At 48.2% G+C, this 19,385-nt stretch overlaps 1 protein-coding gene across 1 annotated transcript in view; it reads right to left on the bottom strand.

Moving 5' to 3' along the window:
* Positions 1 to 19,385, bottom strand: part of TMEM59L (transmembrane protein 59 like) — a 95,414-nt gene that overhangs the window by 19,043 nt on the left and 56,986 nt on the right. The gene's annotated exons all lie outside the window — the stretch shown is intronic.

The raw sequence follows: 19,385 nt of genomic DNA, 5'->3' as shown, positions 1-19,385 counted from the left end.
CCGAAGAGTTCAAACCTGGAAGAAAGATGGTGAGAAGATGGAAGCATCTGCAACATGCGAGAACACTAACAGTGCAAACCTAAAGGGGACCATTTGGCAGGCAAGTCTGCACATAATGGCCAACACCTCCTGGTTGTCCATTATTTTAACCACTTGCCCTCCTGAGGATTTACCCCCCTTCCTGAGCAGGCCATTTTTTGCGTTACGGCGCTACGGTTACTTTAACTGACAATTGCGCGGTCATGCAACGCTGCACCCAAATGAAATTTACGTCCCTTTTTTCCCACAAATTGAGCTTTCTTTTGGTGGTATTGATCGCCTGTGCATTTTTTATTTTTTGTGCTATAAAAAAAAGACCAACAATTTTGAGAAAAAAAAAACAATATTTTTTACTTTTTGCTATTAAACATGTCCAGTAAAAAAATAAAAAAAATCAAATTTCATCATAAAATTAGGCCAAAAAATCCCAATACGTGTAAATTAATTGGTTTACGTGAAAGTTATATCATTTACAAATGGCAAAATATATACTGGGATTGTGTCAGGAATGGACTGGCCAGCAATAGTGGGACTCACCTGCCTTATGACCAGGGCTGGCCAGCGGGTGCTCCCAGCAATCAGAGACTCAACCTTGCAGCCAGTCAAACACCTGGAACTAATTATACTGGTGTATTTAAGGGACATTCAGACCTGCAGACTCTGCCTTGGTGTTGTGTTTCTCCTGGGCCCTGTTTCCTGTTCCTGTTCCTGTCTGATTCTCTGCTGACCCTGCTCTGATCCCTGGCTTGTCTGACCATTCTCCTGCTCCTGATCCCTGACTTGTCTGACCATTCTCCTCTGCCTGACCCTCTGTACCACGCTGCCCGCTACCTGTTGAACCTGGCTTGTGACCCCGACCATTCTCCGCTTGCTCCCCCTGTACCTACCTGCCCGATTGATATTGACCCGACCTGCCTGACGACGCTTGCATTGTATGTACTGTTATCTGTGGGTGGTTGGTTTGGTTTGTTTGCACTGTGTTATGTTTTAGTATTGCACTGCGTTTATGTTTGTATTGTTAGTGTTAATAAATTATATTGTTTATAACATATCTGAAGTCTGCGTTTCCCTGCGTCAGTCACATACCTCTGGTCACACCCGGGAGCCCTGACATTACACCAAGGCCAATCCTGACCAGAAGTGGCTGCACAGGGAAGCCATCTTGGTTTGTTGATGGGAAGGATGGATCTGGATGAGGTTGCGTATTTATATCTGCTAGTGTTTGATGACAGGGAGTATGCTTATCAGACTCTGAAGGAGTATACCCGGGATGAACTGCTAGAATGTATATGGCTCGCTCATGTTCTAGTAGATCAGGGCACAGAGTTCTCTGAGGTGCAGCCATTGATTGAGGTTTGTGCTGAGTTGGTTTCATCTGGTACCCCCGAATGCAGGGATGAATTTTTGCCACCATTTAGTGCAGACCAGGTAGAGTCCCTGGTGTGGTTATTAGAGGATGATGTGGGTTACTTTCTGGAGCGTTATTCCACATGTTCACCACAGATACTAAGAGATTGTATAAACGCAGTGCAGTCTTTGGTCAGACAGGCTTTGTGTAAGCTCAGCTTTGTTCAACCCATACTGCAGACATGGACAGATTTGTTGCACCCAGCCTCAGTCAGCTTACAAAAACCCAGTCCTGCTTCTAATCTATTTCCTCAAAACTCTATTCCTGCTTTCCCAACTGCTCCTCCTGCCCTGCTATCTACCGCATGTCAGTACCCTGTTCCCACTCGCTGCACCTATCCTGCCTTTAACCCTGTAAAAAAGCCCTCTGTAGCAACTGCTCCCTCTCCTGTTCCATCCTCCAGTTCTTCTCTGTCTCCAGCTGCTCCATTCGTTTGCAGACCTGCGTTTACTTGCAGTGCTCCAGTAGTTAAAACCAGAAAAAAGCGAAAATTCTTTCCAACCAATACCATCCTGCCAGTATCCAAACCGGTGAACCTGCCTTCCGTGGTTCAGCCTGAAGCCTCTACTCAGCCTGAAGCCTCTACTCAGCCTGAATCCTCTACTCAGCCTGATGCCTGTACGCAGCCTGATGCCTCTACTCGGCCTGATGCCTCTACCCAGCATGATGAACTGATCCAGCCTGACGATCCTATTAGGCCAGTTGACTCGATGCCCGCTGTTGATCCAGATGATCTGGTACCTGATCCGGTGCCCGCTGTCGTGCCAATTGACTCAGAGCCCGCTGTCGTACCTGGTGACTTGGTGCCCACTGCCTTGCCAGATGACGCGGTGCCCGCTGGCGAGCCAAATGACCTGATGCCTGGTGACCCAGTGCCCGCTGTCATACCTGGTGACCCGATGCCCGCTGTCGAGCCAGACAATCCGGTACCTGATGACCCGGTGCCCGCTGTCGTGCCAATTGAGTCAGAGCCCACTGTCGTGCCTGGTGATTCGGTGCCCGCAGTCTTGCCAGACGACTCGGTGCCCTCAGTCTTGCCAGACGACTCGGTGCCCGCAGTCTTGCCAGACGACTCGGTGCCCGCAGTCTTGCCAGACAACTCGGTGCCCGCTGTTCCGCCAGTTGACTCGATGCCTGCTCTTCCGCCAGGTGACTCGGTGCCCGTAGTCTTGCCAGACGACTCGGTGCCCGCAGTCTTGCCAGACGACTCGGTGTCCGCAGTCTTGCCAGACGACTCGGTGCCCGCTGTTCCGCCAGTTGACTCGATGCCCACTGTTCCGCCAGGTGACTCGGTGCCCGCAGCCTTGCCAGACGACTCGGTGCCCGCAGTCTTGCCAGACGACTCGGTGCCCGCAGTCTTGCCAGACGACTCGGTGCCCGCAGTCTTGCCAGACGACTCGAAGCCCGCTGTTCCGCCAGTTGACTCGATGCCCGCTGTTCCGCCAGACGACTCGGTGCCCGCAGTCTTGCCAGACAACTCGGTGCCCGCAGTCTTGCCAGACGACTCGGTGCCCGCAGTCTTGCCAGACGACTCGGTGCCCGCAGTCTTGCCAGACGACTCGGTGCCCGCTGTTCCACCAGACGACTCGATGCCCGCAGTCTTGCCAGACGACTCGATGCCCGCAGTCTTGCCAGTCGACTCGGTGCCCGCAGTCTTGCCAGACGACTCGAAGCCCGCTGTTCCGCCAGTTGACTCGATGCCCGCTGTTCCGCCAGACGACTCGGTGCCCGCAGTCTTGCCAGACAACTCGGTGCCCGCAGTCTTGCCAGACGACTCGGTGCCCGCAGTCTTGCCAGACGACTCGGTGCCCGCAGTCTTGCCAGACGACTCGGTGCCCGCTGTTCCGCCAGACGACTCGATGCCCGCAGTCTTGCCAGACGACTCGATGCCCGCAGTCTTGCCAGACGACTCGGTGCCCGCAGTCTTGCCAGACGACTTGGTGCCCGCTGTTCCGCCAGTTGACTCGATGCCCACTGTTCCGCCAGGTGACTCGGTGCCCGCAGCCTTGCCAGACGACTCGATGCCCGCAGTCTTGCCAGACGACTCGGTGCCCGCAGTCTTGCCAGACGACTCGGTGCCCGCAGTCTTGCCAGACGACTCGAAGCCCGCTGTTCCGCCAGTTGACTCGATGCCCGCTGTTCCGCCAGACGACTCGGTGCCCGCAGTCTTGCCAGACGACTCAGTGCCCGCAGTCTTGCCAGACGACTCGGTGCCCGCAGTCTTGCCAGACGACTCGGTGCCCGCAGTCTTGCCAGATGACTCGGTGCCCGCTGTTCCGCCAGACGACTCGATGCCCGCAGTCTTGCCAGACGACTCGGTGCCCGCAGTCTTGCCAGACGACTCGGTGCCCGCAGTCTTGCCAGACGACTCGGTGCCCGCAGCCTTGCCAGACGACTCGGTGCCCGCAGCCTTGCCAGACGACTCGGTGCCCGCTGTTCCGCCAGTTGACTCGATGCCCACTGTTCCGCCAGGTGACTCGGTGCCCGCAGCCTTGCCAGACGACTCGGTGCCCGCAGTCTTGCCAGACGACTCGGTGCCCGCAGTCTTGCCAGACGACTCGGTGCCCGCAGTCTTGCCAGACGACTCGAAGCCCGCTGTTCCGCCAGTTGACTCGATGCCCGCTGTTCCACCAGTTGACTCGATGCCCGCTGTTCCGCCAGACGACTCGGTGCCCGCAGTCTTGCCAGACAACTCGGTGCCCGCAGTCTTGCCAGACGACTCGGTGCCCGCAGTCTTGCCAGACGACTCGGTGCCCGCAGTCTTGCCAGACGACTCGGTGCCCGCTGTTCCACCAGACGACTCGATGCCCGCAGTCTTGCCAGACGACTCGATGCCCGCAGTCTTGCCAGACGACTCGGTGCCCGCTGTCCCGCCAGTTGACTCAGTGCCCGCAGTCTTGCCAGACGACTCGGTGCCCGCAGTCTTGCCAGACGACTCGGTGCCCGCAGTCTTGCCAGACGACTCGAAGCCGCTGTTCCACCAGTTGGCTCGGTGCCCGCTGTTCCGCCAGACGACTCGGTGCCCGCAGTCTTGCCAGACAACTCGGTGCCCGCAGTCTTGCCAGACGACTCGGTGCCCGCAGTCTTGCCAGACGACTCGGTGCCCGCAGTCTTGCCAGACGACTCGGTGCCCGCTGTTCCGCCAGACGACTCGATGCCCGCAGTCTTGCCAGACGACTCGATGCCCGCAGTCTTGCCAGACGACTCGGTGCCCGCAGTCTTGCCAGACGACTTGGTGCCCGCTGTTCCGCCAGTTGACTCGATGCCCACTGTTCCGCCAGGTGACTCGGTGCCCGCAGCCTTGCCAGACGACTCGATGCCCGCAGTCTTGCCAGACGACTCGGTGCCCGCAGTCTTGCCAGACGACTCGGTGCCCGCAGTCTTGCCAGACGACTCGAAGCCCGCTGTTCCGCCAGTTGACTCGATGCCCGCTGTTCCGCCAGACGACTCGGTGCCCGCAGTCTTGCCAGACGACTCAGTGCCCGCAGTCTTGCCAGACGACTCGGTGCCCGCAGTCTTGCCAGACGACTCGGTGCCCGCAGTCTTGCCAGATGACTCGGTGCCCGCTGTTCCGCCAGACGACTCGATGCCCGCAGTCTTGCCAGACGACTCGGTGCCCGCAGTCTTGCCAGACGACTCGGTGCCCGCAGTCTTGCCAGACGACTCGGTGCCCGCAGCCTTGCCAGACGACTCGGTGCCCGCAGCCTTGCCAGACGACTCGGTGCCCGCTGTTCCGCCAGTTGACTCGATGCCCACTGTTCCGCCAGGTGACTCGGTGCCCGCAGCCTTGCCAGACGACTCGGTGCCCGCAGTCTTGCCAGACGACTCGGTGCCCGCAGTCTTGCCAGACGACTCGGTGCCCGCAGTCTTGCCAGACGACTCGAAGCCCGCTGTTCCGCCAGTTGACTCGATGCCCGCTGTTCCACCAGTTGACTCGATGCCCGCTGTTCCGCCAGACGACTCGGTGCCCGCAGTCTTGCCAGACAACTCGGTGCCCGCAGTCTTGCCAGACGACTCGGTGCCCGCAGTCTTGCCAGACGACTCGGTGCCCGCAGTCTTGCCAGACGACTCGGTGCCCGCTGTTCCACCAGACGACTCGATGCCCGCAGTCTTGCCAGACGACTCGATGCCCGCAGTCTTGCCAGACGACTCGGTGCCCGCAGTCTTGCCAGACGACTCGGTGCCCGCAGTCTTGCCAGACGACTCGGTGCCCGCTGTTCCGCCAGTTGACTCGATGCCCGCTGTTCCGCCAGGTGACTCGGTGCCCGCAGTCTTGCCAGACGACTCAGTGCCCGCAGTCTTGCCAGACGACTCGGTGCCCGCTGTCCCGCCAGTTGACTCAGTGCCCGCAGTCTTGCCAGACGACTCGGTGCCCGCAGTCTTGCCAGACGACTCGGTGCCCGCAGTCTTGCCAGACGACTCGAAGCCGCTGTTCCACCAGTTGGCTCGGTGCCCGCAGTCTTGCCAGTTGACTCGGTGCCCGCAGTCTTGCCAGTTGACTCGGAGCCCACTGTCGTGCCTGGTGACTCGGTGCCCGCCGCTCCGCCTGGGGGCCCGAGACCTGTCGCTCCGCCTGGGGGTCCGGCGCCCGCCGCTCCGCCTGGGGGTCCGGCGCCCGCCGCTCTGCCTGGGGGCCTGAGACCTGTCGCTCCGCCTGGGGGCCTGAGACCTGTCGCTCCGCCTGGGGGCCTGAGACCTGTCGCTCCGCCTGGGGGCCTGAGACCTGTCGCTCCGCCTGGGAGCCTGAGACCTGTCACTCCGCCTGGGGGTCCGGCGCCCGCCGCTCTGCCTGGGGGCCCGAGACCTGTCGCTCCGCCTGGGGGTCCGGCGCCCGCCGCTCCGCCTGGGGGCCCGAGACCTGTTGCTCTGCCTGGGGGCCCGGCACCCGCCGCTCCGCCTGGGGGCCCGATGCCTGTCGCCCCGCCTGGGGGCCTGATGCCTGTCGCCCCTCCTGGGGGCCCGATGCCTGTCGCCCCTCCTGGGGGCCCGATGCCTGTCGCCCCGCCTGGGGGCCCAATGCCTGTCGCCCCTCCTGGGGGCCCGGCGCCCGCCGCTCCGCTTGGGGGCCCGATGCCTGTCGCCCCGCCGGGGGGCCCGATGCCTGTCGCCCCGCCGGGGGGCCCGATACCTTTTGCCCCACTGGGGGGCCCGATGCGTGTCGCCCCGCCTGGGGGCCCGATGCCTGTCGCCCCTCCTGGGGGCCCGGCGCCCGCCGCTCCGCTTGGGGGCCCAATGCCTGTCGCCCCGCCTGGGGGCCCGATGCCTGTCGCCCCGCCTGGGGGCCCGGTGCCTGCTGCTTCACCTGGTAATCTCCCGATGTGCCTCTGCCCGGAGTCCAGCCCGATGTGCCTCTGCCCAGAGTTCAGCCCGATGTGCCTCTGCCCGGAGTCCAGCCCGATGTGCCTCTGCCCGGAGTCCAGCCCGATGTGCCTCTGCCTGGAGTGCCTCTGCCCGGTGTGCCGCTGCCCGGAGTGCCTCTGCCCGGAGTCCAGCCCGATGTGCCTCTGCCCGGAGTCCAGCCCGATGTGCCTCTGCCCGGATTCCAGCCCGATGTGCCTCTGCCCGGAGTCCAGCCCGATGTGCCTCTGCCCGGAGTCCAGCCCGATGTGCCTCTGCCCGGAGTCCAGCCCGATGTGCCTCTGCCCAGAGTCCAGCCCGATGTGCCTCTGCCCGGAGTCCAGCCCGATGTGCCTCTGCCCGGAGTCCAGCCCGATGTGCCTCTGCCCGGTGTGCCTCTGCCCGGTGTGCCCCTGCCCGGTGTGCCCCTGCCCGGTGTGCCGCTGCCCGGAGTCCTGCCCGGTGTGCCAGTCTTTGATATCCCGCCAGTTACCAGACCCGGACGGTGGAACATTTTGCCCAGCTAGGACTGTTTGGAGCGTCCTGAGGCCGCTCCTTGAGGGGGGGGGTACTGTCAGGAATGGACTGGCCAGCAATAGTGGGACTCACCTGCCTTATGAGCTGCAGTACCAGGGCTGGCCAGCGGGTGCTCCCAGCAATCAGAGACTCAACCTTGCAGCCAGTCAAACACCTTGAACTAATTATACTGGTGTATTTAAGGGACATTCAGACCTGCAGACTCTGCCTTGGTGTTGTGTTTCTCCTGGGCCCTGTTTCCTGTTCCTGTTCCTGTCTGATTCTCTGCTGACCCTGCTCTGATCCCTGGCTTGTCTGACCATTCTCCTGCTCCTGATCCCTGGCTTGTCTGACCATTCTCCTCTGCCTGACCCTCTGTACCACGCTGCCCGCTACCTGCTGAACCTGGCTTGTGACCCCGACCATTCTCCGCTTGCTCCCCCTGTACCTACCTGCCCGATTGATATTGACCCGGCCTGCCTGACGACGCTTGCATTGTATGTACTGTTATCTGTGGGTGGTTTGGTTTGTTTGCACTGTGTTATGTTTTAGTATTGCACTGCGTTTATGTTTGTATTGTTAGTGTTAATAAATTATATTGTTTATAACATATCTGAAGTCTGCGTTTCCCTGCGTCAGTCACATACCTCTGGTCACACCCGGGAGCCCTGACAGATTGTTTTTATTTTTAATTTGTACTAGTAATGGCGGCAATCAGCAAATTATAGTGGGCATTCTGACACTGGGGGGAACGGACTTGGTGCCACTGACATCTCCAATGACACCAATACAGTGATCAGTGCTAAAAAAAAAGCACTGACACTGTACTAATAGCACTAGTAAGGAAGGGGTTAACATGTGGGGCGATCAAAGGGTTAACTGTGTGCTGTTTTACTGTGCTGTGTGCTTCACGGTAAGCATACTGCTTTGGATGGCTGTGCTGTGCACAGTAATCCAAAGCAGTGTGCATGAGCTGACAGGGAGGAGAACTGTATTCCTTACATACAGTTCTCCTCCCCGTCGGAGATGCTCGTGAATCACCGGGCGCCGGCGAGTAATCACCGGTTGGGACACGGTGATTGACAGCCTAGGGCGTGAATAGCGGCGGGGGTATGGCACGCACGCCCCCTACTTGGTAATGCAAAATCACGTATATATACATGATTTTGCACACCCGTGCCACCCTGTAGCAGTATATCTGCTATAGGGCGGTCGGGAAGCGGTTAAAAAAAAAGTACGTTGTTTAATTCCATTTTAAGGATAATTTCTGATGAAAAAGACACACTCACAGAAATATACAGTGGGGATCGAAAGTTTGGGCACCCCAGCTAAAAATTTGTATTAATGTGCATAAAGAAGCCAAGGAAAGATGGAAAAATCTCCAAAAGGCATCAAATTACAGATTAGACATTCTTATAATATGTCAACAAAAGTTAGATTTTATTTCCATCATTTACACTTTCAAAATAACAGAAAACAAAAAAATGGCGTCTGCAAAAGTTTGGGCACCCTGCAGAGTTAATATCTTGTACTGCCCCCTTTGGCAAGTATCACAGCTTGTAAACGCTTTTTGTAGCCAGCCAAGAGTCTTTCAATTCTTGTTTGAGGTATCTTTGCCCATTCTTCCTTACAAAAGTCTTCCAGTTCTTTGAGATTTCTGGGCTGTCTGTCACGCACTGCTCTTTTAAGGTCTATCCATAGATTTTCAATTATGTTGAGGTCAGGAGATTGTGAAGGCCATGGCAAAACCTTCAGTTTACGCCTCTTGATGTAATCCCCCGTGGATTTTGAGGTGTGTTTAGGGTCTTTATCCATTTGTAGAAGCCATCCTCTCTTTAACTTCAGCTTTTTCACAGATGGCATCAAGTTACCATCCAAAATTTGCTGAAATTTTATTGAATCCATTTTTCTTTCTACTCGCGAGATGTTCCCTGTGCCACTGGCTGCAACACAACCCCAAAGCATGATTGATCCAACCCCATGCTTAACAGTTGGACAGAGGCTCTTTTCATTAAATTCTGTGCCCCTTCTTCTCCAAACGTACCTTTGCTCATTCCGGCCAAAAAGTTCAATTTTAACCTCATTGGTCCACAGAACTTGTTTCCAAAATACATCAGGCTTGTCTATATGTTCATTTGCAAAGTTCAAACGATGATTTCTGTGGTGAGTACGTAGAAGAGGTTTTCTTCTGATGACTCTTCCATGAAGACCATATTTGTACAAGTATCTCTTTATAGTGGAATAGTGTACCACAACTCCAGTGTCTGCCAGATCTTTCTGGAGGGATCGTGCAGTCAAATGTGGGTTTTGAATTATTTTTCTCACAATCCTGCGAGCTGTTCTGTCTGATATTTTTCTTGGTCTTCCAGATCTTGCTTTAACTTCCACTGTTCCTGATGACTGCCATTTCTTAATTACATTCCGAACAGAGGATATTGACATCTGAAAATGCTTTGCTATCTTCTTATAGCCTTCTCCAGCTTTGTGAGCGTCAACTATTTTCAGTTTCAGTTTTCTAGACAACTGCTTAGAAGAACCCATGGTGCTGATTGTTGGGGCAAGGTCAGATGAGTCTGGGCATTTAAAACTTTTGAGATTGACATAACCTGCTCTTCCCAGACGATGATTGAGAACAATCCATGACACTGGCAGGTCTCAGCTTTGCAAAGGGGGCAGTGCATGCTATAAATTCTGCAGGGTGCCCAAACTTTTGCAGATGCCATTTTTTTGTTTTCTGTTATTTTGAAAGTGTAAATGATGGAAATAAAATCTAAATTTTGTTGACATATTATAAGAATGTCTAATCTGTAATTTGATGCATTTTGGAGATTTTTCCATCTTTCCTTGGCTTCTTTATACACATTAATACAAATTTTTAGCTGGGGTGCCCAAACTTTCGATCCCCACTGTAAGGGGGAGAGTTAGATAGAGGGAAGAGTGGACTTTGGAAGAGAATAAAGCTACCCATACATTAGTCTGATTTTTTCGTTCAACCAGCAGGTATACCACATTAATGGAGGTACAGCTGTAAGATCGTCTATTATTGAAGGTTCCTTTTGTTTGTGTGACACCTTTTAATGAATTGGTGTGGCTGCACAGTTTGCATGGTTTACTGTTGCAAGGTTTGTTCCTTTGCCTTTCTGTAATTACAATGAAGTTTCTTGAAGACCAGCATTGGGTTTTTTTTTAAATAATTTCTTTCAGGGTTTAATTCTGTGTTATGAAAGTTGGAGAGCTTTGATTATCTTTCTTATCCTTTCCAGTGTTTGATTTTCTGTATGAGGTTCATGTTTTTTCTTTCTCTTTGTATTGTAGGAGAATTTCTCCTTGGGTTTTCAAGGCAGCATTTATGTTTGTACTATGCTTTTGTTGCTGTAACTTTTCTTATGGAAGGTTTCTACTAATGCTCCAAGATGTTTATTTCTGTCTTTTGGGCCAAAGCATATGTGGTGGTGTCAGGGCCAGTGCTTCCACTAGGCAGCCACCTAGGGCACACTGCCACCTAGGGGCGCCTGGGCGCAGAACAGGCTAGCACTCTCTCTGTGTGGCTTATGGACCTCTTGTATGAATTCTGAATTTCTCTGCAGAGTCCCCCTCTCCTCATAAACAGGATATGATGGTATCTTAACTCTGTACAATTGTCTCACAGTCTGTCCACACATATGACCATTTAGTATTTATAACAGTATTCCATGTAGCAGTGAAGTTTCAGCTCCCCCTAGGAAGGGAAGTAATAACATTAGCGCAGGACCCCAGGTGGTCAACAGTCTCTGATCGGAGGATCGGTCCGTACTTCTCTGGTAACACACTGGCATATACGATCCTCCAGCTGTAACAGGGAGCTGGCTAGTGACTGAATAGGGCATGTCCAGCATTGGCTTCACCTTCTTCTACACAGCTGGAGCCAAAGGTGGGTCATGGAGGTGACAGGAGGAGGAGGGGGGCAGACAATGATCAGGGTGAGTGGAGCAGATGCTGATTGATTGCGTGGGACGCTGCCACATCATAAATCATCCTTCAGCTGAGGGAAGGGGTAGCAGATGGGGAGGAAGAAAAGACAGAGGAAGATGCCAGGTGTCTGGGGCCAGTGTAGCAGCTGAACTGCAGCTCCTTCCAGTGATCCTCTCAGACATAGTCTCTTACTGCAAGCCAGCTTGTGGTTGCTAATCACTGTGAAGTTTTGTAACTCTGTCTCTTTTTTTTGTTTCTCTGTCTGGTTGATACAGTTAATTCATATTTGGTTAATATATTCTTTGTCTTTAATAATGGTGCTGGTGGCATCTTATAGCACTTATTTTTGCAAATTAAAAGAACTGGAACAATTTCATGTTTTTTTTATTTAATATTTTCTACTGTTTTCAACAATGTTTATTTTTTTTGGGGGGGGGGCAAAGTAACTGGTCTTGCCTAGGGCGCAAAATAGTCTAGCAATGGCCCTGGTGTGTAGAGGTCTGGCTGTGCTGTGTAAAATGGCTCCTTTGATGTGGTGGAGGATGGAAACTGGAACTGTGGGCTTAGTTGCATTGGTCAGAGGGTTTCCTGTATATTGAGGTGTGCAGTTTGACATACCCCATGGATATTGTGGTGGTTGGAAATTTCATAAATGTGCTTGACTAGTTTATCTTTGATTGGATTGAAGGGTTAAAGTATTAGGCCAATAAATGTAATCTACTCTGCTACAAGCTGACTTGTAAATTCAAAGGTTGTCCACTAGAATCCAGTAACATATGGAAAATATTGGTAATGCTGGTTGACTCTTCTATGAATACCGCAGTTATTGTACACATGTGCTATGTAGACAGAGTAGCATAAAACATTTAAAAACATGCCTCAATGTGCATTACAATGTGCATACCAATGCAAACGGAAAAGTGTGAACCCAGCCTCAAAGTGTACATTGGTGTAAAATGGAAAAAAAAACAATGTTCAGTACATCTCGGCATGACTACATATTTAGTACAGAAAAATACCTGTGGAGCTGCTAGAAATGCACTCAGCTACCAAGTACCATGAAGACTGAACTCTGCAGTCACTTTTGCAGCAGTTGCTTTCTTATTCCAGGTCACAATCCTGTGCAATGTCCTTTTGTCTCTTTTGGTCAGTAGACCATGTCGACTGTACTTATGCTTATCAGATGACATTTTACCTGAGAAATTCACTTATTGTCTGCGCGTGGTGAAAGAGCATATTTTTGGTCTATGGGACTACACCTTTATCGGATTGTCACCATAATATATTACGTTCACTATTCATCATATTTTTTTCAGTACTACAATTTGTTTGATGATATTGCTATTTCACTTTATTTTTCATTTGTGCTATATAATCATTGCAGCGCCTACCTATTCACATATTAATTTGTTTAAGTGCATTTCACTTTTTAGGGGCATCTGTTAACTTTTGCTGGCTTAGAGCAGGCAACATCCATTATTGTTTATTCACTTATTTAGGTGCCACAGTATTGCTTTTTCCAACCCCTTTCTGATTGTTTGGGGCATCCCAAAAAAACCTTGTCCAGAGAGGTTGTCCAGTCTTGTGTCATGCCAACAGTAAAGCATCCTGAGACCATTCATGTGTGGGGTTGCTTTTCAGCCAAGGGAGTGGGCTCACTCACAGTTTTGCCTAAGGACACAGCCATGAATAAAGAATGGTACAAAAACGTTCCCAGAGAGCAACCTCTCCCAACCATCCAAGAACAGTTTGGTGGCAAACAATGCCTTTTCCAGCATGATGGAGCACCTTGGTATAAGGCAAAAGCTCTAAGTAAGTGGCTTGGGGAACAAAACATCAAAATTTTGGGTCCATGCCAAGAAACTCCCCAGACCTTAATCCCTTGAGGACTTGTGGTCAATCCTTAAGAGACGGGAGAACAAAAAAAACAAATTATGACAAACTCCAAGCATTGATTATGCAAGAATGGGCTGCCACCAGTCAGGATGTGGCCCAAAAGTTGATTGAAAACATACCGGGGCGAATTGCAGAGGTCTTGAAAAAAAAGGGTCAACACTGCAAATATAATAGCCATACCTGGAATTCTTCTTTAAACTTTCATAAGCTGCTCAAAGTAGTGCAAGTATGTACAATGCATTGCAAATACAATTGCCTTTTTTAAAAAAGATGCTGGAATTGCTTTAATCAATTTACATGGTATATAAATATGGATCCAAATCTGTATCCAATTACCAAACCCAATTTTTTCTGCTAGTCCCTTTGATCCCAGAAACATCTCTTTTTAATGATTTAATTATTATAGAAGCTTGAAGTAGAGTAATGTTATCATACAGGATCAGTCTCATTTATTTGAGAGGCAGCTTTTCATTAGATAAGCCTTTGGCAAATGGTAATAAAACATAAGTGAGATCTTACGAAAAGGCTTAGGATTTATGCTACATAGCCTGCAAAAATAGTACTTGCAACGTGTTACTATATCTTTGTTGGTTAAATCTATTCATATATGCAAGGAAACAGACAGGAATATTTTTAGATGGGATTTCAATCAAGTAGATTTGAAGCAGTGAGAATGCTATAAACTAAGAAAAAGCTTTTATTTTATACTGTCCAAAAGTGACAATTCTACCACTACAGAGCAAAAATGTTCTGCTTCATTAATAACATTTAGCTTTCTTGCTGCTAGGCTGAAAGATCTTCATTATGTTTCTCTTCCTATCGTCTCTGTTTTTATCCAAATGTATGCCCAGTATGCCTGCATCTGGAGTTGAATTGCTTAAAAGGACGTTTCACGGTAGATTTTGGTGGGATTTTATATTTTCTTAGGTCCTCCAAGTCAAGATCGCCTGGCCATAGTTCACAAAGTTTAAGCATTTCTGCCCACCTGTTGCATACTTCACAATCTAAATTGAGAGAATGGGATCTTTGTGAAAAGTGGGGTATTCGTTTAACAAGCACAATGTTTAACAATCTCAAGGTGTATTCTGTCAAATTTGAAAGGAAGGCATTTATATAGGTCTAGGATGATGTGGGCTTCTGACTTATTTGAGGCTCACTCCAGTGTAAAATGTCCCAGTGTCAGACACATTTTGTATTCTTTTCAAGCCTTAAAAATATTACCAGGCTTTAAAAAATGCTAAAGCCGGCCATACATGGATCAAAATTCAGCCAGTTCAGCGGGACCTCCATGTAAGCGCTGGCAGGTTGTTTCGCAGCACACTGGTGTGAGTTAGCCCTTACACTTATAAAATACAGTGTCATCTCTCCACTCCCTGTTTTCTGACTGGACTGTAAAGGAGCAGCAACAGGATGATGAGGTCATCCGTCTGCTCACTCTTCTCCTCTCAGCTTGTTCTCTGTGAACATATTTGCATACATGATTGGCTCCCAGTTCTGCCCTCACTCTCCCAGTCCCAAAGTGCTACAGTAAGGATTTCAAAAGGCTGATACCAAGCCAATACATTTAATTATGTATTAATTAATACAGACCAGCATTAATTTGTGTCTATATGTTTGCATACAGTTAAATTAAAGATCATTAGAATATCTAGAAGATCATTAATAAGCAGTGATACTGGCAGTTCGATAACCTGCATTATATTTACTATATTTGTCTAGTAGGCTAGTGTTTAGAGCAACAAAGTAAGAAGAGAAACCCTTAGGAAGCAATTTATTAAAGGTAAATGTACAGTTCACTATGCCCTGGGGAAAACATCTTTGCAAAGTGCAACTTCCCTGTTGCACTATGGAAGTGAGGTGAAGCTCTAGTGGCTTCCATTATCTTGCAAAAATGCAAGAATAGCTAATCATATGCAAGGAAATAAATAAAATATAAAAAAAAGCAAAGTGAAATTTCACCACATTCACTAAGCTTTTAGGTGCAACTTTCTTTACAAAATTAACAAACTATTTGCCTGCAGTAAATAAACCCCTAGAACTTTATATATATATATATATATATATATATATATATATATATATATTTTTTTTTTTTAATTCGATAAGGTTTTCTTAGAGTTTTACAACTTTTTCCAATCATTACATTCAAACCAAAACATATTTTAACATTGTGCTAAATAACTGTAGAACAATGTGTGTTTTTGCAACATTGCATTGTATGTAATTGCAAGCATCAATAGCACTGTTAAATATACAGTACATGTACCATTCCAAATGCTATTACAAGAAATTGCCCTTCGTTTATCTGATAAGCTTGGCAAGGATCTATATTTCCCATAAGAATAGGTATATAGAACCTCCCTTGATGGGTCAATGGTTTGCCATAGTTGAGGAGATCCAGCCAATGGAGGAACTCACTGCGGAAAGAGGAACAACAGCAGAAGATTTTGTTTTATTGGAATATCTTCTCATTCTCTCAAGACTACCACACATAGCTGGCTCAATAATATTGATATTGCTCTGGTAATTCCTGTTTTTGCTTCTATGGTCTTTTTTGTCCTGTCAACCCCCCCTCCCCCTTTTTCTTTTCTTTTTTTTGTATTTCTGTAGTGGTGTCTATACCCGTGTCTATTCCCTTATGTGGGTGTCTGGTTTCCCCACCCACATACTCCCCCCCCAAAAAAATGATAAAAACTTCATGGTCCTCCCATGCAGTTGTGTATAGTATTCCATGCCGTATATAACACCCTAATTATTATATGCCTTGCCCAATGCCTAACTGCTTTCATACACAGTAAGTTATTGAATATATAACTAATTTTGACAGTTACTGATCCCCGATTTACCGATCCCATCTTTGCTGTGTTTGCATTGTAATAAGACACTGATGTTTTTCACCTATTGTTCCTATTGCTCTATAACTTACAACTGGTTGGATTCAATTAAAGCTTAGAATGAAAACAAAATGTACATGTACCAAACAGCGTATTTGCAATATTTGGCAGAACCTGTATACCCTAAACAAACAACAATCAAAGTTTAACTTGCGTAAGGGGAAGGAAATAATTTTGAAAGCCTAAAAAATGTGCTTCAACAATAAATTAGTAATCTTGGGGAATAAAATGCCCCGACTTTAAGATTCAGTTTGCTTTGCTATATATTTTTCTGCAAACATGAAGAAAATTGTAGTCCAACACACAGGAATGGAGAAACCTTGTTTCTCAATAACACAGAGCCATCCTACGCATAACTGTCTATAAGGTACATCTTTACATTCCTATCTGGCAGCTCTGCTAAGCTGCCTACACAAAGCTGTGTGATACAGAACCATTGTTCACAAGGAATGTCAAAGTCTGCATTCTGATTTGTTACTCACAATGATGAATTGCAGGTTCACACACTCCAGCAGGTTCCCATTGTCAAGTTCCAAAAGAAAACTTTGGCTGTTTGTTGACAGCTGCTAACTGTGTGTGTTTTTGTCTATGGTCAATGACAGTGCTGTTTTAAAGAATCAAACAGGCAGTGCAATGTACAGTATATTGCAGGGGCGGACTAACCATTTGGATACTCGGGCATTGCCCGAGGGCCCGGGGTCAGTAGGGGGCCCCATGAGATGCCCCTGGTACCTTTTTCATAGGCTTTTTTGAGTTTGGGCAAGGACACAGGGACCCCATGATCTCCTATTGCCCGGGGGCCCCATGAGTTGTCAGTCCGCCCCTGGTATATTGTCTATAAAACGATACATCATATACCACATCTATAGTCATTTAAATTATACCTGGTAAAATGTACTTATAGCTGAATTAAAATTAAAAAATTAAATGGAAATTCCAAAATAGGTCAATCAAGCAACAATTTATGGGGCATTACAGCAGTTAGCTTGCACCTATCATTTTTAAGTGCAACAAATTAGGTGCTTTTCAATGTTTTATATGTCCTTTCTAAAATGCCCCACTGTCACTAATACAGCCTGTCCTCCACCACCAGCCTGAAACTTTGAGAACAGTGATTTTGTTGCTGTGGCTGACAGTCCTCCTGCTGAAGCAGGCTAAAAGCTATGCAATCAGCAGAGTAATGCTTTAAATATAAACTAATGGGCTGTGATGGTAAGCAACAGGGGGTTATTTACTAAAACTGGAAAGTGCAAAATCTGGTGCAGCTGTGCATGGAAACCAATCAGGTTCCAGGTTTTATTGCCAAAGCTTAATTTAGAAACTGACATTAGAAGCTGACTGGCTACCATGCACAGCTGCACCAGATTCAAAGACTACTGGTATTAGGAAATCTCACCCAACATTTTAACTTTGTTTGCCACTATTATCCTACTTTCAAAACAGAACAGGGTTTAGCTGATAAATTTGTCAAAATCATAAAGTGAAACTCCAGTCAAAATCTTTTCTCCCTTAAAATTAGAATAGAAAGGAGAAGAAATAGATGAAATGTCTGTGTCTATCTTGCTCAAGGTAAATCTTCCCAATGTAGCAAATCTTCCCTTTGTGGGTAGCAAAAAAAAAGGTCTGGTGTTCTTTTACATTTTTAGAAAAGTCTAGTCCCCAGGCACATGATACACTCATAGCATTGAATATATTTTATTGTGTAGATAAGCATAACATGCACATATCAAGATAGTGCACCTGTTTTTAAAAATGCTGGGATCCAGGCACTATTTTATCAAATTCTCCAAGCTACAGTATTTAAAAACAACATATTTTATTACTTTTGATGTCATATTAAAGAGGCTGATATACTTGTAAGGTTGGACACTGGAAGGAGGGTTCAGTGACCCGCTGCATGAACATCCTACTATGATGTTTTTACGGTGTTCAGTGGGCAGTAACAGGGAGTTCTCTGTTTTGTCACTGCCCATATACTGTAGAAGACCACAGCTTCATTGGCAGCATACCCCTTCCTTTACAACAAGTTAAATATTCTACATTATTTCTAAGATGTCAACCACTTGGGGGTGGTGGGATAATTGCAAGAGATGTAAAGATGGCAACGCAGCCCTTGTAGAAAAATTATGGTAATGTTACATGACCGGACCCTGTGCACTATAGGGATAGCAACAGAGTCAGGTCGTTAGAGACAGGAAAGCCTCCCCTGTGCTACACTTTACAAGTAAAGAATTTTTAAACTGGCTGGAGTTGGACTTTAATATCTTAGATATTGCATCCAAACACTTCAATTCCATCCAGATTATTAGTTTTGAGCTACATGCTGTAATTTTGCTAATAGGAACTATGCATAATAAATTATACTGTACCAGAGTACATTCAATTTAATAGTTTGCACTGATGTGTAAACATGGGCTGTTGCACACATTGGAGCAAGAAACACCTTTACACACATCTGGATTGAGTTGAATGTACTTATAATGTTTGGTTCATGGGACCATGGGTTTGCCGAATGGCTCACATGTCCAGTGGTAATCTGAACCCTATTGAACTCCATAAGAGCCAAATCTTTAAAATAATTTCTGACCTTGTCCCGAATTGGGGGGGGTGGGGTCATATGGCAGCTTAGCAGAATCTGGAAACCCTCTTTGAAAATATTGGGGACCCAGAAACTGCCCCTCCACATAAATGAGCAATACATAGCACCCCAAGTCATTCACAAAACCGTAAATAAGTAGGCCGGATACTTTGACATGTTTTTTATTTAAAAGAAAAAAAAATCTATTGTCAATCATATCATCCAGCAATGTAGATCCTTGTCAATTAAAATCAATGACCCCCAGAAAAAAAAAAAACAACAACATATCTGCTGCCAACTGAGACTTTTGCGGAATGGCAGATACCAGGCTGATAGCTATATTGAAAACAAAGGAGTGGGGATGTTTGGCTAGATGGTAATTGATCAAATAAGCCACCATTCCGACCCCTTTGTTTACATTAGGCTGTTATCAGGGATTCACTGTGTCAGGGAAAACAGAGAATACCCAGGTGCTCATTTTTGCACTAATGCCAATTACCCAACAGCCGTACCTGTGCGCATGCGCCAGGCGGACTATTTAAACCGCTACTGCACTAGGAGTCCTTGCCTTCTGTTCTACCATGTTCTGTTATCTGCTATCTGTTGTATACTGATCCTATTGCCGACCTGACCTATCTTGACCTTGCTTGAACTCTGCCTGCACCAACCTAGCTTACCCTTGGACTACGCCTTTGCCTGTTCCCCTACTATCTGCCTATGGTTGCTGACTTCTGGTCTGAACCTCTACTACTTCCTTGCTCCCTGT

Source organism: Staurois parvus, unplaced genomic scaffold (genome assembly GCF_062004578.1).
Source record: "Staurois parvus isolate SC_StPar_1 unplaced genomic scaffold, SC_StPar_1.0 ptg000439l, whole genome shotgun sequence".
Classification (NCBI taxonomy): domain Eukaryota; kingdom Metazoa; phylum Chordata; class Amphibia; order Anura; family Ranidae; genus Staurois; species Staurois parvus.
This window is presented reverse-complemented; position numbering and strand designations above follow the sequence as displayed.